This window comes from Oryctolagus cuniculus, chromosome 17, assembly GCF_964237555.1.
Source record: "Oryctolagus cuniculus chromosome 17, mOryCun1.1, whole genome shotgun sequence".
NCBI classification, from domain to species: Eukaryota; Metazoa; Chordata; class Mammalia; order Lagomorpha; family Leporidae; genus Oryctolagus; species Oryctolagus cuniculus.
The window spans coordinates 65,672,752-65,690,640 of record NC_091448.1 but is presented as its reverse complement, the minus strand read 5'-3'; the positions used below and the strand labels follow the sequence as shown (position 1 = coordinate 65,690,640).

At 40.9% G+C, this 17,889-nt stretch overlaps 1 long non-coding RNA gene and 1 pseudogene across 1 annotated transcript in view; one reads left to right on the top strand and one right to left on the bottom strand.

The window, feature by feature from the left end:
• LOC138846330 (uncharacterized) overlaps nucleotides 1-17,883 on the top strand; it is a 75,371-nt gene extending 57,488 nt beyond the window's left edge. The window contains exon 3 of the long non-coding RNA XR_011383797.1: nucleotides 14,362-17,883. This is a non-coding gene — a long non-coding RNA (uncharacterized lncRNA). The remainder of the gene's footprint in view (nucleotides 1-14,361) is intronic.
• On the bottom strand, nucleotides 5,845-8,796 carry LOC138846128 (phosphatidylinositol 3,4,5-trisphosphate 3-phosphatase and dual-specificity protein phosphatase PTEN pseudogene; annotated as a pseudogene).
• Nucleotides 17,884-17,889: the final 6 nt, after the last annotated feature.

Genomic DNA, 17,889 nt, shown 5'->3' with positions numbered 1-17,889 from the left:
TTCTAGTCCCAGTCAGGGCACCGGATTCTGTCTTGATTGCCCCTCTTCCAGTCTAGCTCTCTGCTGTGACCCGGGAGTGCAGTGGAGGATGGTCCAAGTCCTTGGGGCTTGCACCTGCATGGGAGACCAGGATAAGCACCTGGCTCCTGGCATCAGATCTGCGTGATGCGCCGGCCGCAGTGTGCCAGCCGTGACAGCCATTGGAGGGTGAACCAACGGCAAAGGAAGACCTTTCTCTCTCTCTCTCTCTCTCTCACTGTCCATTCTGCCTGTCAAAAAATTTAAAATAAAAGAGAGAGTGACCATGAAGATAGGTCAATAGAAAATATCCTTCTTAATGACTATTTAATGAGTATTTCAATAGAAAATACTCTACTTAATGTTTTCTTTGAAAAATTAAAAAATTGTAGAGCCTCCGTAACTCCTAGAGTATTAAGCGAATGTGTGTAATAATTACTCCAATTCCATATGAATTCTAATATTGGCAAACATTCATTATAAGAGCTTTCAATTTACTTTTAGAGATGGAATTTGTTCAAATAATTTTATCGTTAACTATGGTATTTTTATTCCATTTTAATCCAGGGGATTAAAAACATTTTAAGGGAGGGAGAAGAGCTACAGTGGGAAGTATTATTATGCTCTTAAAACTGTATATATGAAAAACTTGAGGGGCCAGCACTGTGGCACAGTGGGTTAATGCCCTGGCCTGAAGCACCAGCATCCCATATGGGTGCTGGTTCGAGTCCCGGCTGCTCCACTTCTGATCCAGCTCTCTGCTATGGTCTGGGAAAGTAGTAAAAGATGGCCCAAGTCCTTGGGCCCCTGCACCCACGTGGGAGACCCAGAAGAATCCCCTGGTTCCTGGCCTTGGATTGGCTCAGCTCCAGCCATTGCAGCCATCTGGGGAGTGAACCAGTGGATGGAAGTCTCTCTCTCTCTCTCTCTCTCTCCCTCTCTCCCTCTCTCCCTCTCTCCCTCTCTCTCCCTCTCTCCCCTCCACCTCTCTGTAACTCTTCCTTTCAAATAAATAAATGTCTTAATTTTTTTTAAATTAAGCATGAAATTCACACAAATATAGTAAAGAAAAAAATTTTAAAGAGAATTTAAGTTTCCCTGTAGTGAATGGAGAATTGATGGGAGTGTTCCAAATAAATGCAGTGACAGCCTGCAGGCCCAGCATCCCTTTCCCAGTTGCTCCTCTTTCTTTCATGGTCATTCAATCATTGATGACTTGTTTTATGGTTGTAAAGGAAATGACTGTGAGATGTTTCTAGTCAGAATGATAGAAATGTTTTTCATGAGGGGAGGAGAAGGATAGAGGATATAAAGGCAATTGCTACCTAACGCCGATTAACCTTTCTGATGGCACTCCACCATCAAGGCCCTTTCCTCAGCCCCTCAATTCTTTTCCTCCTCCAACATATTTCTGTGTGACTTTACTATCGCTAAAATACCTCTGTCCACATACACACAACTAAAGGTGAATATAAGGGACCCTTGGTAAAACTCAGTGGTCATTGAAATTTGTTCTGCCCATAGTCTCACATTTCACCTTCTACAACCTTCTTGGGGCCATCAGCTTCCTCACAAAAGCACTGGTGCCCCTACCTGCTCTGCTCATCAGGTGTCCACCGTGTACGATGTTTGCGTTCCAAAGAAAATACACTCTTCCAAAGCTATTTGTTCAACCCCATTTCCTTGGAGAAGTCTACCCCATTACATCTCGCATAGTCTCTTACGAGAAGGCCTAGAGCTACTGTAAGATCCAGGCTTACCCAGAGGCCGCAGCTGCAGGGTGAATTGGGATCGGCTTGGCTGAGGCAGGCCTGCCTGCAGCTGTTGGATGGCTTTTCCCAGGAGCCTGTAGCATTGAAACTTCTTCCTGCCAAGTTCTCAAGAGGTGACTCCTCTGCTGCCAGGAAGCACGTCCCCTGGAAACGTTCTCTACCACTAATCTGCACTCATCTGCACTTTCCCCAAGCCAGCCTCTCTTCCCCTTCTGGCAATTTGAGATTCCTCTCTTTTAATATTTTTGCCAAGTTTCACAAAAAGGCTTACTTTTTAAAAAAAATATTTCTTTCAACTTTTTTTCAAAGTATAAAATTAACTTAAGCTTATCTTGTAAATAATTAGAAAATTGATGAGGGCATAAAGCACTACTCCTCTCCCCCAGAGACAACTGATTTTAATTTTTTTAGTTAGTGATTCCCCTTGGGTTCAAATTCATTGGAAAGTATGATACCACTAAATATGTGAGTGCATTAGATTTCAGCAGACAATGACTTTGCATTCTGTGTGTTGAGCCCTATAGGAAGCCATTCCACTGAGAAGAATGAGGGACACACATTAGCCACCCCATTTGTGGGGGGTACTTTCCAAGCCCCTCACCTCAAGTGGATCCCTGAAGCTGCAGATAGCAACACTGTATACTAATGATCTTCAAAAAGTTCATGAAAAATGCCTATTATCAACAATCTGTGCATGGATTTCAAATTTTTGCATCATAGTAAGCTTATTTTTTAATTCCATTTCTACAATCTCTTTGAAGTACCCTCATGTATACTATTTTTTTCTCATGCATACATACCTGCAATAGTTTAATTTGTAAATTAGGCACAGTGATATTAACAACATAACGTAGATCTTAGCAACTTCATAAGATGATTTTTTTCTTTCCTGATTAAACTGAGAGTTTTTACCTTTTACTGAAAGGAAGCAGTCTGAGGTTCCTGAGTTCTAAAGCAAAAGATGACATTTATGTTTGAAGAGCAAGGAAGAACCAAGATTTTTCTAAATGATGATTTCCCACTCAGAAAATCCAACATGAGTCACTTCCCTGGTAGCCTATGGTTTCATCATTCTTGCTTGGCAGTGGTCCATATCTGTGGTGGCTAAAGCATATACTACGGAGGAGCCCACGTTTTAGAAAAATAATAATGAATTACAAATACAAAAATAGGACTATACTTTTATATAAGGGCATGGGAAATTGGAATACATTGTGATTTTAAAAGAAAAATGCTGTAATATCAATGAATAAAGTTCAGTCTCACCAATGAAGGCGAGTACCATCGAATCTGTTAAGGGCCCTAATGGAACAAGGAGGCAGAGGAGGATGAATTTGTTGCTGTTTGAACTGGACACCCCCTCTTCTCCTGCACTTGGGAGTTAGTTCTCAGGTTGCTTCCATCTTTGCACTCAGACTGGGCCTTGCAGTATTGTTTACCCGGCTCTTGGGCTTTTAGATGTAGCTGAAGTACAGCCCCAGCTTTCCTGGTTCTCCAGTTTGATCCTGGGATTTCTGAGCCCCTATACTCATGCTAGCCAATTCCCATGACAAATGTAAATATTCCTGTGGAATTTTCACAATATTCACTTTGCATGAACTTCTTGAAGACTTGTATCTTGTTATTTATTTATTTGTTTGAAAGGCAGAGTTAACACACACAGTGAGAGAGATTTTCCATCTGCTAATGCAGATGCATCTCCAAATGCCTTAAACTGCTGTGCCACCATATCTCCCAAAATAAATAGATTTTAATTCCATTTTCTGTGTACCTTTTTAAGTGCTTTCATGTGTGTGTGTATGTGTCTGCATCTTCTATTGGTTCTGTTTCCCTGAGAACCTTGACTTACATACCTTCTATTACCCACTGTTGGGGAAATATAATTTAAAACAAAAGCACAACCGAGAAAATCTTCACAAAACTAGTAGAGAAAGAAAACGATTTTGTTATCAAATGAGGATTAAACATGAATGTGATACACATCACAAGCAACCTTCTAAAGGACTGCAAAGAGAGGAAGAAATCTCACCCTTTTATAAATGCAAACAGACCCAACCTATTACAGACATGTTCTCAAGATAAAGAATAGTCCTCAAGTAAGAAGACTTGCCAGCACCATGTGCCACACACAGTTCATCCTGTGTTGACTAAGTGGATTTCCAAAAGTGATTAAACACTTGGAATCCAAAACCAATGTAGAGAGACCTCATTGAACACCCTGTGCTAGAAGAGTCACCTGCCTTTGCAACAGGAAGAAATTACCCTAAAATAAAGTCCATACTAATGCCCTAACAAAGTTTAAAAATAAGTTTTGAAATAATAAAGTAAATCTACAGAAAAATTGAAAGTCTATCAGTACAAATTATAAGACTCATCAAAGGAAGAAAACAAAACTCATTGAACCATCTTGATGATGTCTAGCATTTCATCAAATGCTAGATAGGGGTGAGTATTTGGCATAGCAGTTAAGATGCTGCTTGGGCTGTGGTGAAGAGTGGTGTTGGTGTTGTGGCACAAAAACTTGAACACTGCCTGGGACACCTGCATCAATAAATCCAGGAGCCAGTCTGGGTCTCAGTTGCTCTGCTACCAATCCAGCTCTCTGCTAATGCCACTGGGAAAGGAGCAAAGGATAGCCCAAGTACTGGGCCTCTACCACCCACTTGGGAGATCCAGATGGGGTTCCAGGCTCCAGACTTCATTCTGAACAAGTACCAGCCATTGCAGCCATTTGAGGAGTGAACCAGTGGATGAAAATCCATTTCTATGTCTCTCGCTCTCTCTGTGTTGCTCTGTCTCTCAAACTGAATATATATATATACACACACATTTACATATATATACCATATACACGTATACATATATATACATATATATGTGTATATATATATATATTTTTTAATGCTGCTTGGGATGCCCACATCCCATATTGTAGTGCCTGGGTTCAAGTCTCGGTTTAACTACATGTTACTTCCCCTTCCCCATTTACAATCTAACCTTGAGACTATCCATGCATTTGCAATTGTGAGGGTGTCTAATTAACAAAAGCTAAGCCACAAAGAAATGCATAAACAACAGATTCCAGTTAAGAAAATTTATGATGGAACACAGGTCTCAGTCAAATTTCATATCAAAGAAGTCTCCATCAGACCCCCAGAAATCTGCTTAACCATCTTCCCCAGCTCCTGTTTTTCCCTTTAAAAGGATCTCTAGTTAAATTGCAAGGGATAGAAAAGCATATTAAGTGCATCTGTCAAGCGACCTCAGCCACCTCCACTGGGAAGGAGAAGACTCAGTGCACAGGCTGCTGGAGGTTAGCAGACCCATGGCAGGATTTCAGGGATGGCCCAGGCAGATGCTGAAAAACCTTTTTTTAGTTTTTTCTCATTACCTTCACAATATTAGTTGCACTCTGCTTGAAATCATATGCAGTCTGGGAATATCAAATAAATGATGATATTTAAGAAATTGAAGCCCTAGTCCCAACTCTAGCACTATGAAATGATTCAACACTGCACAATGAAAAAATCTATTCTTTCAATAGCAAATCAATAAAGCAAATGTTGGACAATTTCTACTGAACAATTATATGCCTTATTATTTGTGCAGTGTTGAAATTTACTGCAACTCTAATTTCCTTTTTAACACAATGTCTTTTTTTTAATATAAACATTATATGTATTCAGTATTCAAGTAAAATTCCCTAACAGTTAATGACATTTAAAAAATGTGCAAAACTGCAAAACTCATTGTAATAGAATGTGTAAGGTCAAAAGGGTGGGACGGCTGACAGCTACTGGATTGAATAAGTGCATCATAAATCTTTAAAGAAAAAAACCGCTTACTGTAGAATCTCAAATTGAAATTTCCTGTGTAGCATTACAAAATATTTTATATTTAATGAGGAAAAAAAGAAGCTTGCAGGCAGCACTTGAAGCATCCACAGCAGGTATATGATTGAAAACTAACAAAGTATAAATTGTTGACTGATGTAGGTACTAATAGCATCTGACTTTTAGCACTGGCCTTGATTACACAGGAGATGGAGCAGTCATTACAATTGAGAAAACATATTTAATAAATCATTGTCAATTTCTATAATGTTTCAAGCCCGTTCTTTGTTGATAGCCTCCACATTTATATGGTTAAGTCATTGTTGCTGTGTTTCCTATCTATAACCACATTATTTTTATATCCCTTCATTGTGGATTAAGATGTTGCAGAAGGTTCATTCCTGTACCCCAAAACAGATTCACTCCCTCTAGCTGCCTTTTCTAGCACCAATATGCTTTTTAAAAAAATGCACAAACAACAAGCAGTGACAGTGGCCAAATCCTCAAATGTCCAGATTAGTACTATAGCATGCTAAAGAAAGGTGTGTGTAAATAGCTGGAGATGGTATATGGTCCAGAGTCCAGCATGAGATAAGATTCCTTTCTAAGCATTCTCTCCATTCCCCTTACCTGAATACATGCATTAGAATTTAACAAAACCCTTAAGAAACTTCTCTTAGCCAACTGCAAACTTATCTGTTGCCACAAGTGCAAAGGGGTAGGATGTGAACCTGTGCGTCACAAAGCTCTTTTAGCCACTTAAATTGGTGACAGAACACAAAAGGAAAAATTTCCACGTATACACATCAGTCTGTCTCCACTTTTTATAAAACTGGAATAAAACGGGAAAGTGCCATCTTTATTTATCCTAATTGAATTTTAAATGTCCTTTTGACACAAAAATGTATATACACGACACAGCTACACAACCTTTTTTTAACTGGACAACAAGTGTCAAAACCCTGTGGATGTATAGGGTAAAACAAGATTGGTCAGGAAAAGAGAATTGTTCCTATAACTGGTAATCTGACACAATGTCCTATTGCCATTAAAAAAAAAGGTCCATTTTCAGTTTATTCAAGTTTGTTTTCATGGTGCATTATCCCTCTTGATAAAAAAAATTCAGACTTTTGTAATTTGTGTATGCTGATCTTCATCAAAAGGTTCATTCTCTGGATCAGAGTCAGTGGTGTCAGAATATCTATAATGATCAGGTTCATTGTCACTAACATCTGGCGTTACAGAAGTTGAACTGCTAGCCTCTGGATTTGATGGCTCCTCTACTGTTTTTGTGAAATACAGCTTCACCTTAAAATTTGGAGAAAAGTATCGGTTTGCCTTGTCTTTATTTGCTTTATCAAGATCATTTTTTGTTAAAGTAAGTACTAGATATTCTTTGTCGTTATCTGCACGTTCTATACTGCAAATACTATCAATTTCTTGATCACAAAGACTTCCATTTTCTACTTTTTCTGAGGTTTCCTCTGGTCCTGGTATAAAGAACGTATTTACCCAAAAGTGAAACATTTTGTCCTTTTTAAGCATCTTGTTCTGTTTGTGGAAGAACTCTACTTTGATGTCACCACACACAGGCAACGGCTGAGGGAACTCGAAGTACATGAACTTGTCTTCCCGTCGTGTGGGTCCTGAATTGGAGGAATATATCTTCACCTTTAGCTGGCAGACCACAAACTGAGGATTGCAAGTTCCGCCACTGAACATTGGAATAGTTTCAAACATCATCTTGTGAAACAACAGTGCCACTGGTCTATAATCCAGATGATTCTTTAACAGGTAGCTATAATAATACACATAGCGTCTCTGACTGGGAATAGTTACTCCCTTTTTGTCTCTGGTCCTTACTTCTCCATAAAAATCTAGGGCTTCTTGTGCCTTTAAAAATTTGCCCCGATGTAATAAATATGCACAAATCATTACACCAGTTCGTCCCTTTCCAGCTTTACAGTGAATTGCTGCAACATGATTGTCATCTTCACTTAGCCATTGGTCAAGATCTTCACAAAAGGGTTTGATAAGTTCTAGCTGTGGTGGGTTATGGTCTTCAAAAGGATACTGTGCAACTCTGCAGTTAAATTTGGCGGTGTCATAATGCCTTTCAGCACATAGATTGTATATCTTGTAATGGTTTTTATGCTTTGAATCCAAAAACCTTACTACATCATCAATATTGTTCCTGTATACGCCTTCAAGTCTTTCTGCAGGAAATCCCATAGCAATAATATTTGGATAAATATAGGTCAAGTCTAAGTCGAATCCATCCTCTTGATATCTCCTTTTGTTTCTGCTAACGATCTCTTTGATGATGGCTGTCATGTCTGGGAGCCTGTGGCTGAAGAAAAAGGAGGAGAGAGATGGCAGAAGCTGCTGGTGGCGGGGCTTCTTCTGTAGAATGGAAATGGCTCTGGACTTGGCGGTAGCTGATGCCCCTCGCTCTGCTGCCGCTTGGCTCTGGACCGCAGCCGGGTAATGGCTGCTGCGGCGGCTGCTGGATGGTTGCAGCGACTGGGCCTGCTTCTCCTCAGCAGCCAGAGGCCTGGCAGCGGCGGCAGCGGAATGGGGAGAAGACGAATAATCCTCGGAACGGCTGCCTCCTCCAGCGGCCTCCGGAGCCCGGGCCAGGGAGAGTGCGGCGGCGGCGGAGGGAAGGTTTAAAACCGGCCCGGGTCCCTGGATGTGCCGCCGCCGCCGCCGCCGTGTTGGAGGCAGTAGAAGGGGAGAGACCAACTCTCCGGCGTTCCCAGCCCTGGAAATGGTGACAGGCGGCTCCGAACCCCTCCCGGGAGCTGCAGCCGCCGCGGCCGCCGCCGCCGCCGCCGCTTCTCCCCCCCGCTCCAGGAGCGGGAGGTGCCGCCGCCGCCGCCGCCGCCGCGCCTCAGCCGGCTCCCGCCTGAGCCCACGGCTTCCACCTTCCCTCGCAAGAAAAGCCGAGGAAGAGGCTGCACGGTTAGAAGAGAAGACGAAGAGGAGGCGAGAAACGCCGCCGCTGCCGCCGCCGCAGGCCGGCCGGCTCCCGGAGGGCGCTGCCCCCGCGGCTGCTCACAGGCGCTGAGAGGGGCTCTGGGCCGCGGCCGCCGCCGTCTCTCATCTCCCTCGCCTGAGCCGGGCCTAGCCTCACAGCGGCTCAACTCTCTCGTGTCCCTTTTTCCCCACATCCTCGCCAGCATCTGTTGTTGGTTGATTTCTGTATGTAAGCCAATCTAAGCGGAGTGAGGTGAAACCTCATTGTGGTTTTGATCTGCATTTCCCTGATGGCTAGGGATCCTGAGCATTTTTTCATGTGTCTGTTGGCCATTTGGATTTCCTCTTTTGAAAAATGTCTGTTAAGGTCCTTGGCCCATTTTTTTTATTGGGTTGTTTGTTTTGATTTTGTGGTGTTTTTTGATCATTTTATAGATTCTAGTTGTTAATCCTTTATCTGTTGTGTAGTTTGCGAATAACGTCTCCCATTCTGTTGGTTGCCTCTTCACTTTCCTGACTGTTTCCTTTGCTGTAAAGAAACTCTTCAATTTGAGGTAATCCCCTTGTTTATTTTATCTTTGATTACTCGTGCCTCTGGGGTCTTCTCCAGGAATTCTTCGCCTGTTCCAATATCTTGAAGGGTTTCCCCTATGCTCTCAATTAGTTTCATGGTGTCCTGGTGCATCTCTAGTTCTTTGATCCATGTTGAGTGGATTTTTGTATAAGGTGTAAGGTAGGGGTCTTGCTTCATACTGCGACATGTGGACTTCCAGTTTTCTCAGCACCCTTTGTTGAAGAGGCTGTCCTTGTTCCAGGGGTTGGTTTTAGGTCCTTTGTCGATATGCTGTGGCCAGGGAGTGCAGTGGAGGATGGCCCAAGTGCTTGGGCCCTGCACCCCATGGGAGACCAGGAGAAGCACCTGGCTCCTCCCTTCAGATCAGCGTGATGCGCCGGCCACAGTGTGCTGGCTGCGGCGGCCATTGGAGGGTGAACCAACGGCAAAGGAAGACCTTTCTCTCCATGTCTCTCTCTCTCTCTGCCCACTCTGCCTGTCAAAGAAAAAAGCTCTGTTTTAATTTACACATGGATAAATGAGTTATTGATGTAGATATTCCAGAAGTTATATAATATTTATAGATATCTAGTATTTCTGGTAGGATGTTATCACTAATGATTGTTTACTTAATTTTTTAAAGAGGGAACTTGGCAGGGGGTGGGGGATGGCATTGTGGTGTAGTGGGTAAAGCCACCATCTGTAACACCAGCATCCCACATGGACACAGTTTCAGGTTCATTTCCTGCTGTGCCACTTCTGATCCAGCTTCCTGCTAATGGTCTAGGAAAAGCAGCAGAAGATGAACCAAATGTTTGAGCCCCTGCCACCCACATGGGAGATCAGATAAAGCTCCTGTCTCCTGGCTTTGGCCTGGCCCGATCTTGGCTAGTATGGTCAACTGGGGAGTGAACTAGCAGATGGACGATCTCTCTTTCTCTGTCTCTCCCTTTCTCTGTTAACACTTTCAAATAAATATATGAATCTTTTTTAAAAGTAGGGTGGCTCAGGAAAATGCAAATCAAACCACAATGAGATTCCACCTCACTCCTGTTTGAATGGATCTCTTTTTTTTAAAGATTTATTTATTTGAAAGTCAGAGTTACACAGAGAGAGAAGGAGAGGCAGAGAGAGGCAGAGAGAGAGAGAGAGAGAGAGAGATGTCTTCCATCCTCTGGTTCATTCCCCAATTGGTCACAATGGCGAGAGCTGCGCCGATCCAAAGCCAGGAGCCAGGAGTTTCCTGTAGGTCTTCCCACTGTGGCACAGTGCTGGCCCCCTGGCTTTGTTTTTGCTGTTTAAGATTGCTTTAGCTATTTGGGAGTCTCTTCTTGTGTTTTCCATATGAATTTTAGCATAATTTTTCTAGATCTGAGAAGAATGTCATTGGCATTTTGATTGGGATTGCATAGAATTTGTAAATAGTTTTGGGTTGTATGGACATTTTGATGATTGCTAAGTAGTAGTATCACTAATTTCCACAAAGAGGTAATGTTATAGAAAACTTTTTCTTCTTCATATAATGATTTAGCAAGAATTGGCTTCATTTTTGAAATATTGGATAAGTAGATCTGAATGATTTTCCATGTACTTGTGTGTGAAAAGGAGGTTGAATGTTACATGTATGTGATACATTTAGGACTGGTTTCTCCTCAGACTACTATCCCAGAGAGAATCCAAGGCATAAACACTCCAACAAATTTTCTTGCAATTCCTAAACTAATCTCCAGTCTTACTAATCCACTTTGTCCATAGACACAGCTCACGCATGGGGATCAAAAATTAGAGGACAAAAAAGTCGTTCATAATGAGCATGACAAGTATAACATAGGAATAAATACCTTTGAGATTAATTAGCCCAAAAAGTTCTCTTTTCAATGATTCTGTTTAAGAGATCTAGCTTGATGCAAATGGAGAAGCTTTTGCAAACGTGCTACTCATGAGGAGGCTTTCTGTTTCCTAATGAAAAGAACAAGGAAAATTGTCTGCATTTCAATGAAAGATGTCACTAGAAATGACCATAGAACACGCATGCCATTATCAGTATTACGCAGCATACACTGTATAGGAGAGGCCGCAGAATAGAGCTCCCAGACAATGCAGGGCCAGATGCTGCAAGGAACATGCAAGTGATTCTGAGCAACTTGTTCTCTCTCAGTGTCCGTTCTGTACAGTGAGAAACAGGCAATAATCAGTACTGTCTAAGAAGGTCATTGTGCACAGTAACTGAAATAAGAAAATGAAACACTAAGCACAGCACTTAGCTCATGTCAAATGTTCCATAAGTCATAGCTAATCATTTCCATAACTGCATTTGATAACATACAACACCCTTTCATGATGCAAACTCTAAGAAAACTGGGTACAGAAGGAACATTCCTCAACACAATCAAATCAATCTATGAAAAACCCATGGCCAGCATCCTATTGAATGGGGAAAAGTTGGAAACATTTCCACTGAGATCTGGCACCAGACAGGGATGCCCACTCTCATCATTGCTATTCAATATAGTACTGGAAGTTTTTGCCAGAGCCATTACGCAAGAAAAAGAAATGAAAGGGATACAGAATGAGAAGGAAGAAATAAAACTATCCCTCTTTGCAGATGATATGATTATTTATTTAGGGGATCCAAAGAACTACACTAAGAGACGATTGGAACTCATGGAAGAGTTGAGCAAAGTAGCAGAATTCAAAATCAATGCTCAAAAATCAACAGCCTTTGTATACACAGGTAATGCCATGGCCGAGAAAGAACTTCTACGATCAATCCCACTCACAATAGCTACAAAAACAAATACCTTGGAATAAACTTAACAAAGGATGTCAAAGATCTCTACGATGAGAATTTAAAAACCTTAAAAGACAAATAGAAGAGGATACCAAAAAGTAGAAAAATATTCCATGTTCATGGATTGGAAGAATCAATATCATCAAAATGTCCATTCTGCCAAAAGCAATTTACAGATTCAATGTGATACCAACTAAGATACCAAAGACATTCTTCTCAGATCTGGAAAAAAGTGATACTGAAATTCATATGGAGGCACAGGAGATCTCAAATAGCTAAAGCAACCTTGTACAACAAAAACAAAGCTGGAGGCGTGACAATACCAGATTTAAAAACATACTACAGGACAGTTATAATCAAAACAGCCTGGTACTGGTAAAGAAACAGATGTACCCTCCGTAGTGGCTCTACTTTGCACCATATCTTCATGTCATCTTGTCCATTCCCCGCTTTGTTGTACAGTTTTGATGTTTCCTGTTCGAGCCAATTCTAGTTGTTTTCATAATCCATCTTCTTGGGCCAGTGCCGTGGCTCACTTGGCTAATCCTCCACCTGTGGCGCCGGCACCCTGAGTTCTAGTCCCGGTTGGCGCGCTGGATTCTGTCCCGGTTGCTCCTCTTCCAGTCCAGCTCCCTGCTGTGGCCCGGGAAGGCAGTGGAGGATGGCTCAAGTGCTTGGGCCTTGCACCCGCGTGGGAGACCAGGAGCAAGCATTTGTCTCCTGGCTTTGGATTGGCGCAGCATGCCTGCCATAGCAACCATTTGGGGGGTGAACCAACAGAAAAAAAGGAAGACCTTTCTCTCTCTCTCTCTCTCTCTCTCACTCTCACTCTCACTCTCTCACTGTCTAACTCTGCCTGTCCAAAAAAAAAAAAAAAAGAAAGAAACAATCCATCTTCTTCAGATTCATCTTATTGTTGCTGCTTACTTCAGACTTTCCTCATATCACTGATTACCCTGATGTCTTCCTTGCTTGTGTTTCCATTTTCTTTCACTTCGTCAGTGCCTGTGATCTTAGACAAGGACAGAGGATGCACTGTAGTCACCTAAGTGAACCAAATAGCCCATATCCCCAGCACTTGTGTGCTTAGCTTCTGCAGAGAAGTATCAGTGATATCCATGAGGGAAGAGTAAATTATACGGCCTCTTAGGATCTGATCACCATGGGAAAAGTAAAGCAAGATAAGAGGACAGAATTATATTTGGAAGAAGTAGGAATATTCACTTTAAATAGGTTAGTCCGTGTTGTTCTGAGAGATGGCTATGGAGCACAGACTTGAAGGGAGTGACAGTGTGGACGTGTTCAGAGGAGGAACATCAGGATAAGGTCAGCAAGTCAGGGATCCTAAGCCAGGAGCTTGATGAATGTGTTCAAGAAAAATGAAAAGACCAGTGTGGTTGTAGCAGAAGGAAGGGTGAGGGGAGGCGAGTTCAGAGCAGTTACAGGTAGCTGGATAATGTGCTATGTTTCTAGTCCTAGAAATGTCTCTAGTTTGACCCAGAGTGAGATGAGTAAGTATGGTGGATGAAGTAACCTGAATTTTAGTTTTCACAGATATCCTTGTTACTTTTTTAAAACACAAAGTTCATTACAATTGCAATTAAAATGATCTTCAGGATAAATTTACAACTTCATAAATCGATGAAACTGTCTTTCCCAAGACATCCAAGTAAAAAAAATAGTCTACAATATGAGACTTCATAATTATTTACTAAGGTGTATTGCCAGCCATAATTGATAGAAATGGCAGAATAATATAGGTGGAAATCGTTAAGGAATAGCTTGGGAGGGTATTGGAACGTGAGCTTCATTTTGAAGCTCATCCATACACCAGATTAGTCTCTGCTGAGAAAGGAGCCTCCCTCATCAAGGTGGACTGAAGGTGGGAATCATTATCTAAACAAAGAATTTCCCACGGGACAGGGAGAAGGCCTGTCTGTGAGTGAGAATTTATGCAGATGCCAGACAGAGTTAGATTGCAACACCACCAGAAAGAGGGGAGGGGATAAGTGTAGCTTTTTAAGTAGAGGAATCTAATAATGCAACCAGTTTTTAGACAGTCGCCTAGCAGATGGGTCTGATTTATTGAGGAAAGTGAAAATACTTCTTCTAAAAATCAAAGCCTTCTCCCTAACTTAAGAGGCATGTTCTTGTTATGTCTTCCCTAAAATCATGAGTTGTGATCAAAGAAGGCTTCTGCTATTTTTCTGGGTGTTCTGTGCCTGACATCAGGATGAAGAAGATGAGGAAGAGTCCTGAGTGCTGTTTTGTGTTTTGCTCATTGAGTTTTAGTCCCTGGCCCCTCTAATGATATTTACCCTCAAGTGTGTAATATTAGCACAAGATAACTATGACAAACTGAATGAACATTGTAAAGTCTGATGTATACAATAAATGCAATGTTTTGTTCCCCAGGTAACAGAAACACGGACCGGTCCTCTCTGCTGCAGTAACTATGACAACCTAGATTCTGTCAGTTCTGTTTTGGTTCAGAGTCCTGAGAATAAGATTCAGTTACAAGGTACGTTGGTAACATTTCACTAACAGTCTACAAGCATGGTTGGAAAATTCTCTTATTGGGACTTCTTTAAAATCAGCCGTGTGTACAGTGGCAGGTGGTTCAGACCCTTGTAAAATGTTATTTCATAATTTTTCAGCCATATAAACCATCTAGACCAGATGATGAAGATGTCAAAATTCACTTTTCTTTTCAAATTAGGTACTATATAGCAATGTTGGGCACCAAACAATATGTTGTGCCCAGATCATTAGATCCCCGCAGAGACCCCCTAGAGAGTTGATCACACCGAACTGCAAAAGCAAGGTTTATTCGGGAGTACAAGCCGCGACAGGGACCCCATCCAACCAACCGGCAAGCCACAACAGGGACCCCATCCAACCAACCAGCACAGCGGAGGAAGGAGTGTGGCCCCGGTCTTTGTTTGGGAGAGTTTTTAAAGGAAAAAAGGGCTACATCAGCAGGAAAAAAGAGTTACATACAGCATGGAAGCTCTGGGTACAGAGAGTTACAGCGGGGGCTTACAGCATGGAAGCTCTGGGCGCAGGGAGTTACTTTGTTTACTGTGCTGTCCTTGGTCTATGGAGCTAGATGTCCCTGGTAAGCTTTGATATCTACAGAGTGCCTGAATGCCTGCTTTTACAAGGACCCGGGTCTGCTATGGGAAAGGGAGGCTGCTTGCTTTTAAAATGGAGTCACTTCGGTTCTTCAGCAATGGAAAGTTTTTCTGGGTAATGTTTTTCTTGTAAGCAATAATTTTTGTCTCCATAAATAGTAGAGGCCTGCTGGGCTCTCCTTTCCCTTGTAAATGATAGTAAAAGTTGTAACCATGTTTATTGGTAATGTAAACGATCTGTTGGATTTCAAATTTAAACTAATATGGAAGCAAGACTGCATTCTTCTGATTAATAGAAATATACTTGAGAACATATCAACAAAATACTTGAATTCACATTATTTTCATTTTGAAAGATCAAATTTGTGCTAGTGTTAATGATTTGCAATTTTCTATTGAATGCTGATAGATAATCCAATAGAGAATGTTTTATTCATATTAATTTTTATAAATATGTACTATCACCAGAGTGGTTATAAATATGCATACTTGCTCATTCTTATGGTTGAGGAAGAGTTTTGGATACACAGGTTGAAATATGCTCGTTGAACAAGTTCAGAAGTCTTGGTGATGACTTGTGTATATATTAAGTTGACTGATCAAAGAGGTGATTTTGAGTTGTTATTCTCTAGTATTTTTTGGAAGTGTATACATTAGAGCTCCATTTACATTATTCAGCTTTACATGCAAATGCTTAAAACTTTCTGAAGCTTCACTCCTCAACTTTCCGTATGCATTTGAGATACAGGAAGACTGAGAGAAACAGGCAGATGGAGTGAGTGCTTCTGTCCTCTGGTTTACTCCCCTAAATGGCCTACAGTGGTCTGGGCTGGACTGCAGCTTGTCCAGGAGCTGAGAACTCTCTCTGCTGCTCCCAGATGGCTTTCAAGGATTCAGTTACCTAAGCCATCATCACTGTTCCCAGGGGCTGCATTGGCAGAAAGCTGGAATGGCAGCTGGAGGCAGGCATTGAACCCAGGCACTCTGATGTGGAAAATGAGCATCGTAACTGGTGGATTCACTGCTGGCCAAATACTCTTCTCTCTTCAACATTTCAGTCTTAACAAACGTAACAGCATTCATTTGTATAAATTTCCAGAAGGGCTGGCCTAAGCTGCTGCTTGCAAAGCCAGTGTCTCATGCTGGAGCTCTGAGTCGAGTCCTGGTTGTTTCACTTTTGATCCAGATTCCTGTTAATGTGCCTGAGAAGGTGATGGAAGATGACCCAAGAGCTTGGGCACTTGGATGCATGTGACAGACCAGTAAGGAGCTCCTGGCTCTTGGTTTTGACCTAGTCCAGAAATGGCTGTTGTGGCCATTTGGGGAGTGAACCAATTAATGGATAATCAGAGTCTCTGCATCTGTCCCTCTCTATCACTCTGCCTTTCAAATACATAAATATAAATACTTAAACGAACATTTCAATTATCTTAAAATTACCATAAATAATAACTGCCTGTGATTTATTTTTGTATAAAAACATGTAGAAAGTACTTAATATTTCAAGACTTTGAATGTTATACAACTTATCAATATTTTACATTTAAACTTACTGGATATTTTCTCTAAGTAGAAATTCAATATTTCAATAATTACTTGTAATATCTACTTATTACTGTTTATTCCTTTTTAATGTATGGATTAACTTTCTTTGAAATATTGATTTCAATCAAAAAAATAAAAATGTCCAATTTTCTATTTTAAAAATTGCTTTATCACAAATATTACTTATTGAAACATTTCTTTTATTCTCAGAATCAGTGCTTATTTTCAGAATAGTATATCATAAAAACAAACTTTAGCCTCCCATCTTGAAAAAAAAAGTAACATAGGGAATAAATAAAGTCTTCCCTGTTGTGTAATTAGTATTTCTTCTCTTCAATTGATGTGACTTAGAAATGCATATTTGCATCTTTCACTTTTTTTCTGCTTTCCAGGCTTGAATTTTCAATTGTCTAGTGCAATTTATTTTCCATCCCTGCAAACCTTACCAAAGATAATCTCGGGAAATCAATTTTAAATCCCTCAACATTCTGTATATTGTTCTTTTTGATTGTACTTCAAGTCCAAGCATACTGTCAATTCACCTTCTAGACCTCAGCATTAGCCGTAGCCTTTCACTTCACACGACAGTATACAGTATTCACCAGTGTGATCAATATAACCTGTGCATCTTTTTGAATGGCATTAAAGCTCCATCTCACTGTGAGTAGCAACTGAAAAACCAGTGTCACTGAACAAGAGTTTATTAAGGTTACTGCTATAGGTCTTTGTGTCTTCATGCTTAGCTAGCTAATTTTAAGTTGGTTTAATGAATGGGCGGATATAGTTACAGCTGATAGGGACATAGACAGGAGGAAAACAGTCTGTGTTTCTACTGTGTTTTATTTCTAACCATACAGTGTTCGGTTCAATTTTGAATCTTCCCACTTCATTGAGAACAATATGAGAAAATAACAGTTTTTTCAGTAAAGACCTTCTTTCAAACCTCAAACCTTATAATAGAAGAAGCATAGCTCCTGTAGTGGAATTTTCTTAGAACCAAGCGAAGAAAGTATCAGTAATTATTAAAGACAGATACATTAAGCACAAAATCAGAATAAAAACCCATAACTTAACTATTTACATAATATAACATTATGAAGATGGAATCTGAAAGTACGCAAATAACATTAATTTTGATGAAAGTTAAATGAAATTAATGTCTTCCAGCAATAAGCTGGTTTATCAGTTTCTTTGACCTTGAAATCTGACTTTGCCAGTAAAATTACAGAACAGATATTTTTCAAAAAATAAAGAGCCTATGGGC